A 5,677-nucleotide genomic window follows, 5' to 3' on the forward strand; every position below is an offset into this window, starting at 1 on the left:
AAAAATAAGATAAACTAATAATACTCATGAAAATAGTCATTCTTTATTATTTATTTTATTATATTTTTTTAAAAAAATGTCCTTCAATAACTTTTAAAATATAGGTTCATATCCCGAGAAGGATTTCCTACATATCTCACTAAATAGTGAGTATCAGACCCTCGTAGTTCATGAAGACCTTAAAAACTATATATATTTTTTAGTTTTCTTGAAAATGATTTGTTAAATTTGAGGACAAAATACTCTCTTGCGTTTCACCATGTTACCTAAAGCCGGTCAACAATCAAATGGCCTTTCAAATAAATGTCAAAGAGCACGTAGGATGCACATGTTGGTTATTATAAAGTGTCACTTATCCTAGACAGAACCAGCCCCTTTTTCGAGTAACGCTAAGTCAAATGCACGTGATGCAAATAAAGCGGAACCTAATAGGGATAATCAGATTCTGAGTTTTAGTTCTACTAAGTTTAGCCTAATAGGGATAGGTATCTAGACTAGCTTACCCAAGCGGACACTCGATTTGTGGAAGGACAACTTGTTCAGTAGAAGTGCTACTCCGCCTTCATTGTGGATCCAAACTCCACTTAACATGTGTGACTAATAATCCTTCACCAAGTTCTTTGACACTCCGGCTATCTCAAAAAGAAGGTAGGATACATATGATGCATTTCTTCTATCCTATTTATGAGACTAAGAGAGGGTGCGTGAGAGAAACAAATTATAATACAGTTCAACAATATCAAAGCAATAAATAAGCAACAAGTAACACATTAGACCAACAAACACAATATCAAAATAATTAAAGCAAGTAAAATTCAATATTAAAAGCTTGAATTCTAGTTTTTCCCCAGCAGAGTCGCCAGAGATGTCACACCCCTTTTTCGCTCACGGTGTCGAAGTCGAAGAATTTTTTCAATTAAAGTGATGATATTTTGGGATTATTTTAATTAACGAGTCACCACTTGGAATTGAGTTATGATGTTCCAAGTCACCTTTTTGAAACCCTAGTCAAAAGAAAATGACTCTATATTATTTTGGTCTGAAAAAATAAATGACCAGGTAAGGATTTCTGTTGGTCGAGTAGAAGGTGACAGGCATCCCTTGAGTCCTGTGGTTCTAGCACAGTCACTTTTATTGACTTATCTTGACTTAAGCTATTTTGGGTAAATTGTGTTAAGGCCTAAATTCGCTCATTTTTAACATACTAAAACTATTTAAAACTCTTGTATTAAAGCAGTGAAAAATTACATTTAGAAAAATATTTGTCATGGTGCATTATTGCATCCTTGAATACTTTTTAAACATATCAAAAAATATGCATATGCCACATTATTAATCGAGACAAGAATTTTAAACGAGTCTAAAATTTGCCAAGCGTTAAAAAGCTTGCCTACTCGAAATGTCACCTAACTTTAACAATAAACTATGAGCAAAATTTAATTAAGGCGATTGATTAATTCAACAAATAATTATTAAGTTTTAACAATGAAATAAAAATAATAAAGTAATTAAATAAATAAATAAATAAAATAATAGATAAATAAATAAATAAAAAATATACATAAAGTTACCCTTATTATGCTAATTTTATTACAATTTTCCAAATCTATTTTGTTCTCTAAATTAATATAAACCCAAACTAAGATTATAAAACAACTTTAGATACAAAATCCCCCAAATTTTGATTCGAACAAAAAATAAAGTCCAAATCCAAATGAAATACTAACAATAATATAGTCCCGAGTCAGTTTAGGGAATAGCGGAGTTGGTTTCGTCATTTTGCCGGCAGGTTCGCTGGAATAGTAACCAAACAAGACCAGTAATGCTTCCCGAAGAAAATTTGGTAAATTTTTTATAATGATTAGCAAGATTTTGGATCGGCAGTGAGGAATCCGCCGAAAAGTAACTGATTCCAGTGAGAAAATCACCGAAAAAACTCAACTTGTTGGGTTTTTTCTCAGCCACTGAATTTTTGCTCAGCCAACCAATTTTCTCTATTTTTCATAGTCTCACAGCATTTTTCAATGGGTAAACGCGTAAATCTGTGTACGTGGGGACTGTGGGTCATCGGTTATTCATTGGTTTGGGCTAGAATTTACTGGCTGTGGAAGATTGCCGACTATGGTGGTAAGGCGGCAGTAAGGGTGATTTTGGTTACTGGTTTATGTAATTTTGGTGGGCTTTCATTGTTAAGTCGTCGAAAAAGATAACAATTCTAGTGAAAATTTGTCGGAAAAATTTAAACAATGCCTCTTTTCTCTTTGATTTTTCACTGTTTTCCCTCTACTTTCACTAATTTTCTTTTTTCTTCTCTTGTCTATTCAACATCTTTTTATTCACTATTTGTGCTACCTAACCCACTCAATTCTTTCACTAATTTCTATATGTGTGTGTGCGTGTAACAGTGCATATCTGTATTTGTTGATGAATATTTTAAAAATACAGTGTAAATGGTGTGTATAGTGTATTTTGGGTATGACCATTTTCCCTTATTTTATTTTTCTGATATATTTTCCTCACTGTCTGTGTACGTGTTCTCCATCTGTATATCTGTTTAGTGATGTGAGAATATAGATCTTTTTTGTGTAAAAGTATACAAATATTCAATAACTTAATTCTATAACATTCTAATAATCATACTAAACAGTGCATGAGTCTATATGAATATTTTAATTTCATACCATGATTCATGACAATAGAACTCATGAAAATCATAATATAAAATAGGACAATAACTTGTAATAGATTAAAATGAAGAAACCCATGACTGTAAACCTCAAGCAGAACTCCAAACTTGAACCTGATATTCTTTTCTTTACTGTTTTTTGCTTCCTTTCCCTCTTTATCTGATATTTTTTTCTCTCTGATTTTTCTTTTTTTTTTTTAGTGTCTAATGATACATATATCCTGAGGAGGTTGGGGAAGTTCCCTTAAATAAAGGGATATTGGGCAATAGTTAAGGGATTATCAAATAGTGTGGGGAGAGATTGGGTAGTTTTAGGATTTGAATTTTGAATTTAAATTTTTTTAATTAAAATATATAAAATAGAAAATAATAATAATAATAATAATAATAAAATAATATTAACTAATTAATTTTATATTTAAGAAAATATAAAAAAGTTCATAAATAGCCAAAAATAAATATAATACTAAAATTAGTATCTTATTTACTAAAATTTAAAAGGAAAATATATATATATTTTGAACTTTCGTATTATTTTAAAAATAAAAATGCAAATAAAGATAAAAATACCCCAAAAATGTAACTTTATTTATTATTTTTATTTATTTTCAACCAAAACTTATAAAAAATGAAATAAGAACTAAAGTGAATATAAGACAAAAATATAATTTTTTTTAAAACTAAGCAATCAAAAACTACAAATCAAAAATAGTAAGAAACAGCATAACAAGTCTACGCATAGGTAGAGATACTGGTCGACGTGTTTCAGCAGTACACGTACTACTAAGTTGTAGAAAACTCAAGTTACAGACAGAAGAAAAGAAAATATCCCACAAAAACTCACACAATCACTCAGTTTATCACTGGAAAGATTAGCCAAAACACTAGAAACTTACACACCGTATACTTCTTTGCCTCCTTGAAAATAAGCAACAACGCTGTTGTGGCTGCTGATAATTTGTATGTCCTGGGTAATTCCCGTAATACATATTAGGGTCCTGATCAAGAGGAGCATATCCTCCATAAGCCTCGTATCCTTGGCCATATCCATAATATACACTAGCACCCTATTAAGTCTGGTTGGACTATTTATTAGAAGGGCTATGCCCCCATGAAAGTCGAATGTTTTTCCTCTCAATTGTATGCCATTCAAGCTTGATAAATCCTGCTCAGTAGAAGCTCCACTGCCAAACTTAACAAACCCACAGCTCTTTCCAGCCACTATCATCACATGAACTAATTCATCGCATGGGGAGAACACTTGCCGCAAATGTTCTTTTGTGACACTAGGATCCAAACCACCAACAAATATAGTTGTATTATTTGGGTCACTTTTTCCTTGAGTAGCTTGAGGACTTTGATAGGTTGTTTTCTGCAGGGTATCCACTAGTTTCTTGTTCGCAGTCAGGCCAATCCTCATGGGCCTAGTTGAACAAAGCACACCATTTGTTTTGTTCATAGCACGTAATTGTTCACTCTCATTACCAAACTTGACAAATCCATATCCTTTAGTATGTCCAGTGATCCTATCTATTACAACTTTTGCACCTTTTACTGATGAATACACGGTTTTGAATGTCTCTTATAACACATAATCCATTACATCAGCAGCCAAATCACCAACAAATATTGTATACTTAGGTGAATCATCTCTCTTCTCACTAGCACCAAGAGATGTACCATTCATATGAATAATCTATTCCATATTTGGTATCAAGGTGTCATTATATGTCTGTAAAATAGTTTTTACAGTAGCATAACTCCTGAACTCAAAGAATCCATAACCTTAAGGCTGGCCACTTTGCTTGTTCCTAATGATCTTAGTAGAAACAAGCTTATCGGTATGATAAAAGAAGGTAGATAGATAATTCTCATCTATCCAAAGTTATAAATCCCCAATCCAAAGAGATCAAACCTCATTGAGATTTGCTACCGAGCTAGGACTCGAATTACTCATTGAAATGGCAGCACTATATTGTTGTTGCGATGACTGTTGTTGTTGCTAAGCCTAGGAAGGTTAAAATTATGGTGGTTATTGTTGTTATTGTTGCTGTTGCTGAGGTGGCATCATCAATTGCTATTGTGGTGGTGGTTGTTGGTGTTGTTGGTACTGTTGTTGTTGTTGTTCATCCATTGGTGCCATTGGTGGCTGGGGGATTCCACTTTATGGCATTATTTTTGCAGGCAAAATTGAGCTGGATTTTATTGAAGAAGAAGAAAGGAGAAACCCTAAAGGGGTATGAAAGAGAAGAATAAAAGTTTGTACCCGTGAAATGTGATAAGGTTCTCGCTGAAAGAGAAAAAATATAAAAATATATAAATATTTAATATAATAAAATAGGTTAAAACTTAGGGAGGGTCAAAAATCATGTGTCTACACAATTCATGCCCAAGGATAATTTCATGAAAATTTAAGTTATCCCATGCTTCGAGTTTCAATTTTCCATGTCATATTCAAGTGAATTTCATGTTAAACCCCCAATTTATGAATTTAGCCATGTAATCATGTTGATTTCTCATGTTTAACACATTCCCATGTTCAAGTTCATGATTCTTACATGTTTGATGAAATGTCTATGTTTTTGGACTTTGAACCATGATGTTTGATGAAATGTCTATGTTTTTGGACTTTGAACCATGATCCATACTATAGTTTTAATCTTTGATATCGTATTTTGATCTTTCAGCGTGGAGGGTTATGAACACCTAATACCTATGTGTTTTACATGATTTAGATTTTCAAATAATGACTTAGTTAATCCATGAATATTATTATTTTTCTCAGTTGGTATAATCATGATGAGGATCATTAGAAATAATGTTCAGTAAACTTATTTCAGTTTAGCACCAGTGTCAGTTTAGTTGGCAGTAGGATTTAGCACTGAGTAAACCTAGGGATGGGGGCTCACCCACCAAATAGGATTGGATCCTTAGAAGCAGTCCCTAAATTCAAGAACTATGTAAACAGCATAGGATTATGAGATATCACCC

At 32.5% G+C, this 5,677-nt stretch overlaps 1 pseudogene; it reads right to left on the reverse strand.

The window, feature by feature from the left end:
* Positions 1–3,771: 3,771 nt before the first annotated feature.
* On the reverse strand, positions 3,772–4,643 carry LOC124890093 (annotated as a pseudogene).
* Between the last annotated feature and the right edge of the window lie 1,034 nt (positions 4,644–5,677).

The sequence above is a fragment of the Capsicum annuum genome, unplaced genomic scaffold, assembly GCF_002878395.1.
Source record: "Capsicum annuum cultivar UCD-10X-F1 unplaced genomic scaffold, UCD10Xv1.1 ctg1183, whole genome shotgun sequence".
Lineage (NCBI taxonomy): Eukaryota > Viridiplantae > Streptophyta > Magnoliopsida > Solanales > Solanaceae > Capsicum > Capsicum annuum.